The sequence below is a fragment of the Furipterus horrens genome, unplaced genomic scaffold, assembly GCF_987537825.1.
Source record: "Furipterus horrens unplaced genomic scaffold, mFurHor1.1.pri manual_scaffold_3, whole genome shotgun sequence".
Classification (NCBI taxonomy): Eukaryota; Metazoa; Chordata; class Mammalia; order Chiroptera; family Furipteridae; genus Furipterus; species Furipterus horrens.
In genome coordinates this window covers 134,407,090-134,424,874 of record NW_028327173.1, presented here as the reverse complement: position 1 = coordinate 134,424,874, position 17,785 = coordinate 134,407,090, and positions in this window count along the sequence as shown.

Sequence of the window (17,785 nt, the reverse complement as noted above, 5' to 3'; positions counted from 1 at the left end):
CTCAAGTTATACTTATTTGCAATGTGGATATAGTCAGTCATGTCATAGTTAAGAAATAAATTTTGCATGACACTGGGGTTTTTGAAGTCTTCTGAATGGGATCTTTAAATTTCTGTGACCTTGAGTCTCATTTGCTGTCACTCCTAACGTCAAATTACTTTACTGTTCTTTTTCTTGTTACTCCTGCAGCGGCCTCCTTATTTGAATTCAGATCTGGTTCAAAACATTGGCTGCTACTTTGACCTACACTGACATTTCAAAGGCTAAAGAATAATTAGTGAAATAAAAACCTCATAATTACTTTCTAACACACACCCTCACAAAGCCTTTGTTTAGCTTGCAGAATGGATTGGAATTTTTGTTGTGTTGTGTTTTGTTCTGAATGATTGAGCATGGAACTAAAGTGAAGTGACAGACATTTCTTGAATGCACAAAATAATCTGAAGGGTAAGATACTCAATGTTTCACCTAACAGTATTGAAATCTTACTTAAGAATCAACTTCATTTAATATCCAGGTTTAAACTTTAAACTCTAACATAAAGAAGATTTTCTTTAGAAATCACTTTAAAATAACATCTGATACCATATTAATAACAATCGTTTGGTTAATTTTTTTGTTGACTTTGGCTAGGTTGGAGACTAAACATAGAACTGTTCTGATTCAGATATTAAGATGGCTCCAACTACTAGTTCAACTATCCTAGGAAAATTTTTTAAATTAAATTTATTGGAGTGACATTGGTTAATAAGATTATTCAGGTTTCAAGTGTATATTTCTATGATACATTGTGTACCTACCACAGCAAAAGAAACTGCCAACAAAACAAAAAGGAAACCAACCCAATGGGAGAAGTTATTTGTAAGTAATACTTCTGACAAAGAGCTAATATCCAAAACTCATACAGCTCGACACCAGACAAACAAACAATCCAATTAAAAAATGGGCAGAGAACTTGAACAGACACTTCTCCCAAGAAGACATGCAAATGGCCAACAGGTATATGAAAACATGCTCAACTTCACTAGCTAGTAGGGAAATGCAAATCAAAACTACAATGAGATGCCACCTCACACTAGTTAGAATGTCTATTATCCACAAGACAATTAATACCAGTGTTAGAATTTTTTTCTTACAGTATAGACATGACGCACACGTTTGTATTGCACACACTCTTTTCCCACATGGCAAAGGGTCTTGCAGACTCCAGGTCAGTTGGCTGTCCCTGGACAACGGCATGCTTGGTTTAACAGGCTGGCATCCTTGTTGTACTCTGAGGGCAACATATTTGGCAACAGGGTTAAAAGGCATAATTAAAACCATAACCACTAGATGACAAAAGCAGGGATTAATTTTTCAATGTCCCACATTAGGAAAAAAAAAAAAGGCTTCTTTGGAGGAAGGTGTGCAAGGCACGTCACACCTGTCCAAAACACTTTGCCCACTATACTTAGTTTGGGCTGAGGGGAACGTTTTAGGGTCCCCCCTCAGACCTCTGGGCCCTTTCTGTCCAAACCATTAGCTAGGATAAAAAAGAGAAACCAGTTTTAATATGAAGTCCACAGACCACCCCATACTTCACCAACCCAACCAGTTAGTTCGGCCAAACTGTTGGGTCTCAGGAGGGAGCGATGCAGACAGGATTAAGTGAAGCCTATACGTACAGATAATCACTCAGGTAATAAGATCATAGGCTTATGCCCTATGAAAACAGAACACACATGTTAATTTATGCAACATAACCCACAAACCAGTCTCTAGATCTGCAAGACTTAGTGGGAAGACATCCAGTTGCAAGGCATTTGCCATTCTTCTTGCCTATAAATTAAGCATCTTTGATGATGTCACAGACCTACTTTAACTTTCAAATGAAAACAAACTTTAAATGAGGATAAACTTTAAAGACAGTTAGCTGCACTAGTTTATAGTCTACCACTGAGCATTGTGATTTTCCTTGAATCGTGATTTTTCTCCTTAAGATTACCTTTGTCATTAAAGGGACTGCATTAAGTCCAGTTTTAATTTATCCTGTTTGTTTGCATAAACACAACAAGAGCAGCAAATGATCACATATGATCTTTTAAGTCTGCTTTTCTGGAACTTACACAAGGAATGTTTAGGGTGACCTTTAGTTTTCCCTTCAGGGCATAGAAGCTGAGCCACATGCCTGCCATTCAGCCTTGCCTGTAAACACCTATCTTTTCCAAGTCCTTCAGGTTTTCTGTTGTGCCTTAAGGTTCCTACTAGTCATCTTTAAGGAAAGCAACCTTCACCCCTTCTCTGGAAAAACTGCCATGAACCACACAACCAACCAAGGTATCAGGCCTTTTTTCTTGTGGGCTTTTATTACCTTCGAAAGTCAATCCCAGTTCCTCAGGGCTTTTTGGTACCAACCAGAGCCCAGGCATGCCTTCTTTAGGCATGACATTCCAGTCAAAGTCTTGGTTAACAAAACCTCTATTAACAACTGGTCTTATTAGTTTTATGCAAATAACCTGTCATTACTTCTTCAGAATGCCAAATTCTGGGGGGATCAGGTAGGGAAAAAAATATGCAGCGTGAAGGAAAATCCTTGTCCTTCTAATAGTCATTAAAATTGCATTTCCATACTTTAAATTTTCTTTTGTTCACATTCCCACCTGTGAAGCCTTTTTTCTTTTTTTTTAATTGGCTGGGGGATTTTCTGGCTCATTTATTTATTTATTTATTTTGCTTTCATTTTTTTTCCACTAAAAAATTGTTTGTGTGTTTTTCTATTACAGTTGTCCCACTTTGTTCCACATTGTTCCCCACCACCCTGCCCACCCCTTCTTCCACAGTCCATCCCCACCCAATTGTCCATGTCCATGGGTCATTTATCTATGTTCTTTGATTAGACCCTGCCCCTTCTTACCCCCTTCTTTCCTTCCTCACCCCCCCCTTGTCACTGTTAGTCTGCTCCTTGTTTACATGCCTCTGGTTCAGTTTTGCTCATTTGTTTGTTTTGTTCATTAGTGTCCTGTGTTAGGTGATATCATATCATATTTGTCTTTCATTGCCTGGCTTATTTCACCAAGCATAATTCTCTCTAGTTCCATCCATGTTGTCGCAAATGGTAGGAGTTCCTTCTTTCTTTCTGCTACATAGTACTTCATTGTGTAGAGGTAATACAGTTTTTTGATCCACTCATCTACAGATGGGCACTTAGGTTGTTTCCAGCACTTGACTATTGTAAACAGTGCTGCTATGAACATAGGAGTGCATAAGTTCTTTTGTTATTGTTGATAGATACTTATTTATTGTCATTTTTTTCTTTTGTATTTGTGTTCCTCTCTGTCTCTCTTTGTTTCTTCATCTTCTTAAAGCAGACCCTCTAGCATCTCTTGCAATGCTGGTTTGGTGGAGATGTATTCTTTTTGTCTTCTTTTGCCTGGAACACTCCTTATTTCAGCTTCCATTTTGAATGAGAGCCTTGCTGGGTAGAGTAGTCTTGGTTGTAGGCATTTGTTTTTCATTGCTTGGAATATTTTTTTGCCATTCCCTTCTGGCCTATAGTGTTTCTGTTGAGAAATCTGATGATAACCTTTTCAGAGCTCCCTTGTATGTTATTAGCTGTTTCTCTCTTGATGCTTTTAGGATTCTCTCTTTGTCTTTCAATGTTGCCATTTTAATTATGATGTGTCTTGGAGTGGGCCTATTTGGGTTCATTTTTATTGGGACCCTTTGTGCCTCTTGGACTTCTGTGACTTTTTCTCTCATTAAGTTAGGGAAATCTTCTGTCATTACTTTTTCAAACAGGTTTTCTATCCATTGCTCCTCTTCTTCTCCTGGTACTCCTGTGCTACAGATATTATTACATTTTATGTTGTCCTGCAGCTGTCTTAGAACCTCTTCATTCTTTTTCAATCCTTTTTGTTTTGTTGTACTTTCTGGGAATTCTTTTCTAAATTGTCCTCCAGCTCACTGATCCAATTTTCTGCTTCCTTTAGCCTGCTTTTAATTCCTTCTACTGTATTCTTCAATTCAGAAATTGTATTCTTCATTTCCTCCTGGCTCTTGTTGATAGCTTCTATGCCCTTTTTCATGCTGGTGTAATTCTCAGTAAGTTCCTTGTAGTTTCACTGGAGTTCTTTGTAGTTTGCTTTGAGCTCGCTGAGCTCATTGAGTTTCCCTATACAGTAGTCCCTATCTATATCGTGATTCACTTGTTGTAGCCTCACCATATCACAGGATTTAAAAAAATATTATATTTAATTATTTATTGTGGATTTTTCACTATATCGCTGGATTTTGCAGTACTGTATAGATATGTTGTTAAAGTTACATAGGTTTAAGAGTGTGGAATATGTTTAAGAACATAAGTAGTGTTTATAAAAGTGTGGAAAAGGTTAATAAGAGAGTGGGAAAGGTTAATAAGAGACTGGGAACAGTTTATAAGTGTTTGTGGAAAGGTTTATAAAGCCTTAAAATATATATAAATACTTAAATAAATGTAAGGTTCCTACTTCGTGGATTTTCACCTATCGTGTGGGCGGGGGGGGGTCTAGAACGTAATACCCACGATAAGTAATGGAATACTATAATCCATGTTTTGAATTCCATGTCTGATAGTTTGCTTTCCTCTATTTCATTTAGCACTCTTTCTGGGGATTTCTCCTTTCCTTTTGTTGGGAGGTTGTTTCTCTGCCTCCCCGTTGTTGTGACTCTTCTTATTTGTTGCTGCTTCTTAGATTAATCTGCGCTTCCAGGATCTGCCCTGGTGGCATCACATCGTGTACCAGTCTGGGCCTAGGCAGCCTGTTGGAGACTACCAGAGATCTACTGCCTTTGTCTGTCTCCTTTAGTTGTTAATTTATTTAATCTGTGATCAGCTGTCAGGCTTAAGCACTGAGGGTGGGGCAGATTAATTCCTGTGGATGGAGCTTTTGCTTCCCCTCAGGCTGATGCCACTTGGAGGAAAATAGTCTGCTTGCAGTAGGGGGAATGAGTCATCACTGGGACCCGGTTGGCTGCTCTCTCCATTCTCTCCTCAAAGCCACCACCCCAAATCCTCCCCAAGTGTCTTTAGTCTTCTCTGCCCTCCCTCTGCTTCAGCCCAGGGTAAGTGGGGGCCAAAATATTTTCATACATGATCCACTTAAGAGCTCTTTTTCTCTAGCTGTTTCTCCGGCTAGCAAGAAACCCTGTGGCTTTTCGCTTTTCACAGCTGGATGCTATTTTACTTTCTGCTCTGTTGCTGTAGGCTGGGAAGCCCAACTAGGGGATTAGACCCTGCCCTTCTCAGGGGGAACCCCCAGCTGCTGAGCTGTTTCTCAGTCCCTTCAGCTGCTACCCGTGGGAGCCCAGCCAGCCCTTCTGCATCTCCACACTTCCTACCAGTCACGTTGTAATGAAGTGGCCTTCTCTGTCTCTCCGTGGTTATAAGACTTCTCTCCAACTAGTGTTCAGTTGGTTATTCCTGGTGATTTCTCCACAATTAAGTTGTAATTCCAGATTGATCCTGGGGGAAAGATAGTGTAGCTTCCACTTCTCCACCATCTTGGATCTCCCAAAATAATATGTTTTTATTTAAAATATTTTTTTAAAATTAGTGAAGAGGTTATCATGTATGTAGACTCCTTTAATAACTAACTTGATAGAAGAAAGCTGTTACATATCATAGGTCATGTAGCCTGTGGAAATTTCTATTGCATGAGATAACTGAAAAAGATAAAACATGTATTAGTATTATTATGAAAATAGTTTGGAACTTGTGGACTCTCTGTAAGTGTCTTGAGGACCCCCAAAATCTCCTCATACCACACTTGAGGTAGTGAAGGACTTATGTATGGGTGTGAATTTTACATAGTGGAATGAAGCCAATAGCTTCATAGGAAGCCCACAAGTTTTTAAGGGCATTATATTATGGTAAACATTGTCACTTTGAATTAAAATGGACAGACAATACAAAATGAAAAGAGGACTTTGGCTCTCTGAACTGCTGTAGGCAGGAAGTAGGCTGAGAAAATTGTTCATCTGCAAACACTGTCCATTTATTATGGAAACAGAAGGGTGACTCAGAGGATGGAATGAAGAGCCCAGAGGGCTGAACCAAGAGCAGTTTCTTGATTAGGTCTAAGCCCTATTCTCTGTCAACACATGCCTGGCTGGATTTCAGAAGTTTTAACCAGTGATTCCTATGTACCATGCTCTCAATCTCTCTCTCTCTCTCTCTCTCTCTCTCTCTCCCTCTCTCTCTGTTTCCTTCTCTCTGGAATGGATCTACAACAGTCATTTTATGTTTTCCCCACAATTTTATGGTATACACGTGTCTGTGTGTGTTTGTGTGTATGCATGTACACACATATATTATCTCTTTAGTTAATAGGTCTTGAGATTGAGAAAGACTCAACTAAGGAGTAGAGGAAACAGCCAAAGAACATCATTTGTATCTGGACCTTATTTATGTAATAAGAACCTAGATAGCTTTGCTATAAGGGAAAAAAAACTTTTGTGGGTCCCTGGATTGGCTGAGTATATTTAACATGTGGGAGTGACATGAATCATGAAAGATCATGGGACAGATTGAGTATTCAGCCTCCAAATTTGCTTTTATTGATCCTTGTTTCTTGGTATTTATGCTCTTACACAAGTAGTCTCTTTTTTATGTAATTAGGATTGGTCCTTGTGACTAGTAGAATATGATGGAAGAGACAATATTTCTTCTGAGGCTAGGCTATACAAAAATTTGAAGCTTCAGTGTTGGTATTTTGAATTTCTTACTCTGGGTGAAGCTAGCCACTCAGTGGACAAGCCTATATGAAGAGGATTTGAGGTTCTGGGTAATACCCAGCTGCCACCTGCCAGGCCTGAGAGCAAAGTAGTTCTGGGAAGTAGATCATCCAATTCAAGCCAAAATCTGACTGAAGCTCACCAGATACCCTGAGCCTGAAACCCCCAACTGAGCTGCTCCCTAATTTCTGAAAGATAATAAATAATTATTATTTAAAGCATTAAGTTTTGGTGTGATTTTAAAACATAGCAATGGGTAATTTATTCATAGGTAAGACAGGAAGTCTTTTGTGTAACATGGAACATGAAGTAGGAATGTTAATGACAATGGTTGTGATTCAGGCAAAGCAGCATAGAACTCTGAAAGGAGCACCTTGTTTTTTTTTATCCCCAAATCAAGTTGTGGTTCTAGCATCAATGGGTCTGAATCTTTCAAAGTCTTTTCAACTTTCTGGGACTTAATTCATTAATATTGAAAATAGAAGACATTAATTAATTATATGATTTCAAAGGATTCTTCATAATTTGAAAATACTAGATTTTGTAAGTCCACTTTGACACATCAAAAAAAGCTTAGAACATTTTTGGCATTTCTTTTTCCCTTTGGGGAATTTGGTATCCTTTTGACTAACTTTAATGAACTACCCATATCTTATGTCATTTCTTCATTTCTCATTAGTTGTGACCTTCCACCCAAATCCAATATAAATGTAGGGTGTTTTTTCTTCTTCTTTCTACCAGTTAAGAATTAATCACCAAATTATTTTAAATTTAGAACACACAACTTGACCTTAAACTTTTGCATCAGCCATAACCTTAGATTTTGGCTGTTATTGTTTAAAATATGTTGTAAACCAAATAAATGTTATAGAATAACAAAGGTGTAAGATAAATGGAATAAGAATTTTTGGTTGGAAAAAAAAGTGTGTTTAATTTAATCAGCATCATCATATAAATATTTATAATCTGATCTGGCAGATTTATTTCAAATTATTCATAGTGTTTATTATTCAAGTTGTATTTTACTCAGCGATGGTTAAATTCTGAAGGTGATTTAGGCATTAAATTTTTTTTTGCCTTTATATAGCAAGGAGAGGTAATGAAGAGGAACTACAGTCCTTTCATATTAGGATCTCTTTAATTCAGCAATAAATATTCACCAAAGTGCATGCTATCTTGATGCAAGGTCACTTTGACCATCCATTCCATTAAAAATATGTTTATTTTACTTACAGGTGTCACCCATTAGGACAGGCAATTGACATTTTAGCTAGTGGCCTTTGTCAAGGAAATAAAACTTACTTTTAATGGAATGGAAGTTTCTAAATGATCCAATCTCAAGAAGCATACACTTTGGTGAATATTTATTTATTATAAACTACTCAGCTTAAAGTGCAATTTCTGCTGTAGAAGGTGATCTGGTTATTTATGAATAGCATTATATCAGATATATTCATCTAATTAGAAAAAATCTTTGAGGTACTTAGACAATTTTAAAATGTTCTCTTTTATTTAGCTTTTTTCCCTTCCTAATGCTCTTTTTGTGCTTGTGTCTTTTGCTCTGCCTGCATCCATTATCTTTTGCCTCTTATTTCTTCCCAATTTTTCAATCTTCTCTTTCTTTAATTTAAATCATTTTTTTTCTTCCAGGAAAAATTCAAGAGGTTATGGTATGCATGAATTTTCCTTATAGCTCTATTTCTCCTGTTTGTTTTTCTCCTTCCTCCTCCAGTGTCTTCTTCCCATTTACTTCTCCATGTCAGGCAAACATTTTCTCCAGTTGCTTCAGAGGGTGCACAGTGACCATGTCTTTTCAAGAGTTGGCTGGCTCTCAATCCAGAGAAATATAGAGGCAATATTTTCCAGGAAAAAAAATCAATTATTATTCCACAATTTCATATCATCAAGTAACACTTTAATCTTAGTATTTCACATCCTGTTCAATTTTGATGACATGGTGGCAATACAATGGTCACAGCTAAATTTTCCCATGCTACTTAAAATCAAATTAATAGCCAATATTACTAACTTTTTCTTGCTTGATAGCGATTGGGGAGCAGTCTTATGACATGTTTGGCCTGCCTAATAAGTTAATATCAAAGGCTACTTCTCATTCTGGAAAAACCCTAAAATGACCTTTCTCTAGTCATACTGTGGTAACATAAGGCTGTGGTAAATAAAGCATTTCATAATCTCTATGGCATAATACAATTAGAACCCAGTTTGTTATTAATACAATACATATTCTTTCTCTCTCACAGTGGGTTAGCTGGGGGCTTTGGTATTATGGTTACTCAGGGACTCAGGCTAATGGAAACTGTTCCTCAACATAGGCTTCCATTATTTCTGTGGTGAGTGCACTAACTTTTACATGTTTCATCTATGGGTGACACATGATTACCTCTCTTTATATTTTATTAGCTAAAGAGAGTCACATGCCTTCACCTAAGTTCAAATGTGTTGGGAAGTAAAGTCCTGACATAAGCGTCAAAGAGTTGAGAACAAAAGCTTTTATGCACGGCCCCATTCACTACACAGGACTCTAAAATATTTATGGAGTCTCTGGAATAGGTATAATGGGTTCAAAGTAACCACACAATTAAAAGACCAGTTCTTTTTCTTGGCTGCCCTTTGGGTTATTGATGCTGGATTATATACCATTATGTAACAGTGGCTGGAAGAGAATACCTAGAAATGGTTCAAAGTGAGGCACTGGCTGCCTGTAAAATCACCACAAGCTGGGACCCAACTTTGCACAAATAATATGCTTTTTAGACTGTAATCTTTACATTTTGGATCAAATTAATGTAATTCCTCTTGTTTAAGTGCAAGGCTCTTGGATTATTCTTTTGTTTCTGGCATTCCCATGAGAAGGTGAATGAATTCATATGGCCTTAGAAGAGTAAATAGATAAGATAGAAACCCAATATCTTAGCAGCTTTATAATCAGCAGATACAAAGGTAATCACTTTTCCTACTAGAATAATTTTCAATACTTCATATTTTAAACTATTATAGAAAATGGATTTCTGTTATTTTCTTGGTTGAATAGTACTGATAGCTGGCAAGCATACTTATTTTTGTATATTTATGTTGTAGCTGTCCAATCATGAGTTATAAAGTTTTATATCTAAGGCTTTCAAGATGGGAAATTATATCATTTGAGAATAGTAATTTTTAAAACTTACTTTTCAATATGTATACTTATAATTTTTGTTTCATCTTTATTACACTGGTGAGAATTTTCAAAATTTTGTTAAAGATGAGTTACTAAACCTATTTACTTTGTTCTTGATTTTAATGGAAATGCCACTAGCATTTCCACAAAATGACTGTTGTAACTATTTTTCCTATTTTCTTTATTTTTGAATTATTTAAAATACCAGTGATGTGTGCTACATTGTATCAAATGTTTTATAAGGCATTTGATTTATCTTATTTTGACAATACATTTGATGTACACTATTATTTTATTCCTTATTAAATCTTTTTGTTTTTGTTTTCCTTTTAGTTCTTATAAAATATTATTTTATTTTTTTCTACTTTCACTTAGGATTATACTATTGACTATTTGAGTCAGGATTGCATTTCCTCATGTTTTATTTAGGATATTTACTTTTTTGTGTGTGCTATTCTGATAAGATTGTAGTATTGGGGGACCATCCTTGATAATTTGTAAGAAGCAATACATTATATAAGGTTAGTATATTGATAGAGTTTCTCTTAGATGGAGAAATATAAAATAAAACATTGACAAACAAGCTTGGAAGTAGTTCTCTACAACAGTTAGATCTGACCTGTCAATGTCTTTCCTAATTGGATTTAATATAATCATAACATTAAGAGAAAACACATATTCATCCTTAGACTTAATCTATAGTAATACCTGGAGTTTGGAGTATGGAGATGCTGTCTGAAAGTAAGTACATCTCCTAGTAGAAAATTTTTTCTGTTTAACTTTGGGATATGTTTGTAAAGAAAGTAGGCCACATTTTTACTTTCCTTCTGATTCTTGCAGAATTAATATACCTAATTAAAAATCTGACCTTGACGATATTCATGGCCTGGATTTAATCACTCAGTCATCAAGTATTCAGTAAGGTCTATGTGCCAGCAGGATGTGAAGTGCTGGGTAGGAACTAAGAGGCCAGTGAAAGAAAGTTGTTGCTCACTTCAAGTCATGAAATTACCTAATTATAGGAGCAAATACTTCTGAGAAAGAGCGGGGGCTGGTGTCAATGGTTTTAAAAGACTCTAGAGTAATTAGGAAGAAAGACTGCTTCCAAAGGAGAGCATTATGGTGGGAATTCATTTAAATATAGATTTTAAACTGACTCCCTATTTCAATGAAGAATAGATAGTAGACCAATAGTGTCCTCTGAATTAAAAGGGTGGTGGTTCTTCAGCTTGATTGTACATTAGAATGAGTTGAGGGGCTTGAAAAACTCCTGATGCCCAGACCTCATCACAAATTGGTTAATTTAGAATCTCTTTTTGTGGGACCCAGTCATCAGCAGTTGTTAAAGCTCCTTAGTTGATTCCAATGTGCAGGCAAGGTTGAGAACTACTTCTCTAGGTTTCTTTGATAACTTTACTGAATCATCTTAGGGGAGAAGAAGGGTTGCTTTTACAGTTTCCTTGTCTTGTTCTCCTCTAAGATCCCATGAATCAGAATCTCTAGATCTCTTTCCTAACTCCTCAAAAAAAAAAAAAAGAAAAAAAGAGCATATTTGCTTTGTAGGGACCACACTATAAATACACTTGTAATTAACAGGTTCTCATGAGAGTTATTTTTTTTTCTGATAAATGTTGGGAAATAATGACAAATTCTCTTTTTTAGGGCTGTATTAAATATTTTGTGTATTTTATATACAAATGGATGATCTTATGCAATGACTATGATAGTTTTCTGAGATAGTGACAAAGATTATTAGCATCGTTTGCCCAGGAGATAAGAAATCAAGACTGTTAGAAGTGAACGACTGTCTAAAAAGTACACAAGTTTAGAGAAATACACTAAGGTTTTCTCTCCTCTAGATCACTACCACATCATTCTTAATGCATGTATGAGTGTAACTTCTGGATTTCTATCATATAATAGGTTGGTGTCTACCACATATGCTGAGGTCTCTCAAGGTTTCTAGTACACAGGCAAACAATCTCTTTGAGGATGATATGAAAATTATGTGTTTTCATTGATCCTTTTATTAACTGAGGATCAGTTGACACATAGTAGTAGTTACAAAAGACAGTAAAGCTAACGTGACATATGAAGGTCAAAATAAAGATATCAATAATATTCATTATTTCTTAAGGAGGCACTCTGTGTGATTGTGATAAGAATTTTCTCTGTACTAAGCTCATTTATGCCTAACACTAATGATATGGGAAAGTATTAATACCCCATATTTCAGTTGAGGAAATTAGTGCTCAGAGAAGTAGTGTGTCCTTCCCCAAGATCATCAGATATTTGTGGAAAGAAGATTCCAATCCAGGCCTGTCTGATCCCATTGCCTGTGTTTCAGTTACTAAGCAAATAGCTCCAACGTATTGCTAGTGGTTAGATGGACAGGCAGACAAACTCACTGGGGGATTGTACACACATATCTTTATGTAGAGGCTAAGGAGAAAGAAAACAGCTGTTTTTATTGGGTTGTTAACAGTTTTATGATCAGGGCCCATGGCATCTTATGTCCTTATGTATTGTCACTCAATATGGCAGTGGCTCCCAGGCATTGGTGTATATCAGAATCACCTGAATAGCTAATGAAAAGCAGAAAAGCACAGGCTTGTTGAAATAGGATGAGGCCAGTGTCTATGTGTTTTTACCAAGTTCTTCAGGTGGCACTGCTATCCACCAAAGTTTAGGAGACACTGCAATGAGGTATTAATCAATGAATCACTTACACAAGTGTCATTGGTTCTGCAAAGCAATGCATGGCTGCAAGTAGTGACACATATAGAACTGAATATAGACGTGAATCTAGGTGTGTGTGTATGTGTATAAACCACCAGCATACAACCTTTCTTAAATTGTGCTCTGAGGGACACAGGTTCTGGAAGCAGTTAATATATGGTCTGTGGCTAAAATACGTTGCTGATCTATTTGCGAAATGCTGCAGGCCAGACCTCCTTCATGAATATGCATAGTTCTCAATAACAAATAAAAAGCTTCAGTAGTCCTGAAATAAGAATACCATTTTTAAATTTAATTAGCTAATTTTTATTAATTAATTAGTTAATTTTCATTAACCCATGTGCACTTATAAATTTATTATTAACTCAAATATATTTGAACCTTTTTTTATTGCCTATCTAGTAACATCCCCAGGGGAGCAAGTTTGAGAAGCATCAGTATAACATAGTATTAATAATTTAAAGACATGAAACATTATTTAAGAGAACCTCTTTTTTGAAAGATATGTGGTCATTTTTGTTATACATAGAAATACAAAAATGTAGTGAAGTACTGAAATATTAGCAAGTAGGAAGTTTATAATAAAGGAACATATTAAGATCATGAGAAGAAATATTGTAATGCAATGTGTATTTGTGATGCAGTGACAGGATGCATAAGATACACAGATAGTGAGATATGTACCTTACAGGATTTTAATGGGATTCATGAAGAATTCTGTGTAATAAGGCATATATGTTAAAAAGCTGTAATGAGGTGAATATGTGAGTGGTTTAATTAGCTGTCTCAGGAAGTGTCCTGTAAGATGGGCATCCTTCAGAGCTGAAATGAGATGGGTGAAAGGAAAAGTGTAATGAGCTGGTCACATAAAGGAGAGAAATATAATTAGATGCATAAAAGAAGGAAGGAAGAGTGTATAAAATTTCAAAATACGTATGATATAATGGAAACTAGGTTTTAATGTAATAAGATGCAGAAATGAAATGACAATGAGATACAAAAATGGAATCATGTAATGAGATATGTAAGGGCTGTGTAATGAGATGTGCATGTTTAAGGAGTGTAATGAGATGCAAGATGGGAAAGGTGTAACGAGATGAGCACGTTAAATAATCTAATGAGAGGCATGAAGGAAATGATGTCATGTCAGATGAAAATTGAAGAAAGCAATGAGATGTGCATTTTAAAGGATGGTAATAAAATGAATAATAGAAGCTAGAGAGAATGAAGAGATGAAGAAATCAAATCTTATTATTTCAATGTGAAAAAAACAAACAAAAAGTAATGAGAGATGGCACTTCAGAAACACTATTTCCAAGACCATTCTCTTCCATATATTTATTTTGACCTGACAAACATTTTTGCTGTCCAACCACATACCAAACACATTCTGTACATTATTCCTGTTCCTAATGGCCCAAAAAGTCATACAAGTATATCAATATAAGATAATATATTATAAGTATTAATCAAATATTACAAAAATTCAGAGAAGGGAGATTATTTGGCTCAAGATATTTCATATATCACTGATACAGAGAGATCTGCGTCAGATCCCTGGAGAGAAGTAGGAGGGGCTGTAGGAGGAGTTTGTTGAGACAATGGAAAGATGTTCAGGACGGGATTGGCTGAGAAGCTGAATGCCTCCAGAGCCAATGGAAATAAAAGGAGGGCTGGTTCTTTGGCTCTTGAACTTTTCTGGTCCTGAGCTGGCTCTCTCTCAGGTTTTGGCTTGGGCTCAGGCTCTCAGGCTCTCAGGCTCTCTTCCTCTCTTCCTCAAGGATGCCTGGATTATCGTGCTGCAGCTGCCTGCATTCATTTCCCAATGGATGATAGTTTGTGTGAGAAGGAACTCCGGGCACAGCCTAGGATGGGGCTGGCCTGGCAGAGGGTGGCAGTTTTGCTTTAGGTCTTCTAAAGGGCACAGGCTCAGAGGCAGAAACCTGCAATTCTGAAATTACATAGCTTTTGTGCATTATTTTCTTTTAGTTTGTAAAGTGACCCTATAAAAACTAACAAGGGAAAAGCTAGGAGAGCCCAGGTGTTAGGGTTTAGTCTTAATTGATAGGCTTAAGTAACTGCTTTTGAATAAAGACTCCTTTCTTTATCACCAAACCTTTGCCTCTCAAATTATGCCTAGAGGATGGCAGTGGTCACCTCAATCAAATGTTTTTTAGTAGTCTCTTAAAGTTTTATGATTCTGATTATTCATTTCTCTATTTCTTTGATCCTTGGATTTTCTCCCTGTATTGCCTATTTTTACATAAGTAAATAGTAACTTTTTAAAAAAGTCTGGTTCTGTTACAGAGCAAAGGAGGGTTCTTTCACGTGGCACCTTGGTGTAAAACCCAACAACTAGTGTTGAGGAAATCAGGTCTTATTTACAGTGTTCCAACCTGGGGAGGGCAGTGAATACTTCAGCTCAGAGCCCTGTTCTCCCACAGGACCCAGCACTTCCCTTGCTCCCCAAAAGGCTAGAAGCCAAAAACATGCCTAGAAGTTCCCCATCCCTTATCTGTCAGCTGTCTCCTTCAGGATCTGGGGTACGATGTCATCAGCTTCCATATAACAGTCCAGAAAAACATGTGCTGTGTTGCACTGGATCACACAGGTTCTCTCTCTGTCCTTTTCTAAGCTGCATGGTATCCTCCCTTTCAAAGCAGCATGGAGTTCTCCCTTTCCTTGCAAACCACGTGGATCTCCTCTATTCCTCTTTCTAAAATGGTTGCCACCTTATTTTAAAATCCCTGACTGAGTCCTGAGACTCAGTGGGCGTGGTAACCAGTTCTGACCATTCTCAGGACCTTGTGCAGGCTCTGTATGCTCTTTCCTCACTATTTCATAGTCAAAACCCCTCCCATCTCCTTGGGGCCTTGGAAGAACCAAAGCCATTTGCATAACTAAGACACTAGCTACTAGCCATAGTAGTCATGCAAAGGCACCTTAAAAGCTGTTTCCTTTTCCCCATCCCCCAACCTGCAGGCTCTGGGGATTTTTGGAGACCCCCACTCTATAACAGTTCAACTATCACATCCTCAAAATAGCCTATTCTTTTTTTAAAATTTATTTTTATTCTTTTTCTATTACAGTTGTCCCACTTTTTCCCCCATTGCTCCCCCCACTCAGCCCACCCCTTCTTCCACAGTCAATCCCCACCACGTTGTATTTGTCCACGGGTTATTTATACTAGTTCCTTTACTCAAAGTAGCCTATTCTAATTTCTCTCCAGCTTAAAACCAAAAGAAAACAAAAATGAACTTTTATAATAGTCCATACTTTTCTAATGAACTATATCATAATATACTATAATGGATATTAATTATCTTCCTTACTGTCTGTGTGCTCTCCATGGTCAAGGCTAGATCTGATCCAATTTTATTTCATCCACTGAGACTCAAACTTCCACAAGGTAGGTGTTTATTAAGTAATTCTTGAGTGGATGAATGATTAGGTAAAATATATATCCTGATAGACTATTCATGAGAATGCAAATAATACAAGTAATAAATAAACAGATCCCTAAGGCTGATCCAGTTATATTAGATAGAATTAGAATTAACCCATTTGGAGAAAGGCTCCCTCACACAATCAGAACTTTTCAATGTAAAATAAATGCTTTCAGTTATGAGTTTGCCAAGGAGATCTGGTGTCACCACAAAGACACTGGCCCCTGTAGGAGCTGGCCCAACCTTATTTTTCACCAGACATTTGTTTGCTTAATTTATAAGCACTTCAGTATTTTCAGGAATTCAAGAGCTATTTTAATCAGCCCTGGAAGGAAATAACAGAATGATTCATTACTAAGCTCATCAACCTCAGGAACTATTGTTTCATATGTCATTCCTGAGTATTCTTCATTACAAGATGGGCTTCACGTGATAACAAGCCCAGATGGAACTACATTGATCTAACTTTTCATTTCATTTTAATGTGCCCTATATCAAATTTACCTGGGAGGTAATCTTCAATTATTTACAAACTGGATGCAGCTGTGAGGTACACATGGCAGTAATCCTAATCATTTATATAGGACTTTTCCCCCCCCAGGTCATGCATATGACGAAATAACATTCATAACTGATCGAAGCCCCAGATCACAATGCATGAAGCATTTACTTGTCAGATGGATAAGAAAATCCATCCTTACTCCTATAGTACATTGACTTTCTGTTTTCTCTCACTGATTCTCTCAGCAAAAACATGCCTGCTAGCTTGGTATTTGTGACTTCAGAGTTTCTCTAAATATCTAGGATATTGATTATTTTTTCCAAATTGTTTTTCAGATTTCTCTCTCCACTCATTCTCCTGACCTTTCTGCTAATACTAATGGCACTTATCAGATGCTTCTTGAACCAACTTTTTTCCACACAGGCTATTTCTTGCTCTGGACAAGTTCATGTTCTGTTCCCACATGGTGGTGGCTGCAGCATTAAAAGTTCTATGAACTCCACTTTTCCAAAGATCATTTTGCCTTCGCTGTCTAATCTTGACCCATCACCTTATTTCTGACATTCACAGAAATGGTACACTCTGACTACTTGTCTCTGCACTTCCTATAAATAGGACATGCAGGGAAGACTCTGAAATTGTTGGGTTAAGCGTTATCGCCACTATTAGTATGGATTATATCCATCACCTCACTTGCAAACAACCATTGTGACTGAGACATCCTTGCTCACCTGCTGTGCAAACCCTAAATCCAATAGTTTGTGGGTTTGAAAGGGCAATTTTATCCTAGAAGCAAACAGGGCATGTTTGATCCTCAGACTCTTGCCAGCCCTGGATCTTCGGTTGCTCATCACCATCTCATTCTCCAAACAGAGCAGTGGTTATGGAGCACTTGTCTATCCTTTAAAGAGAGCAACAAGTTGAGCTTCCTGAGTATCTAATTTTGAACTTTGGCCTCTATGTTAATGACAGAATTTCTGCCAAATTTTCAATATGCTATTCTTATTTTTACTCGTGCTGTAATTACTGGTTTCTTATCATACAGTTCTTGCAGAAGCTCATTTCTTAATAATTTGCTTAGCATTTTAGTTCCCCTAGGAATGGAACTTTGATATCATACTCCTAGAATTAGCTGAAAACACTTCTCAATGTTAACTACCATATATTTTA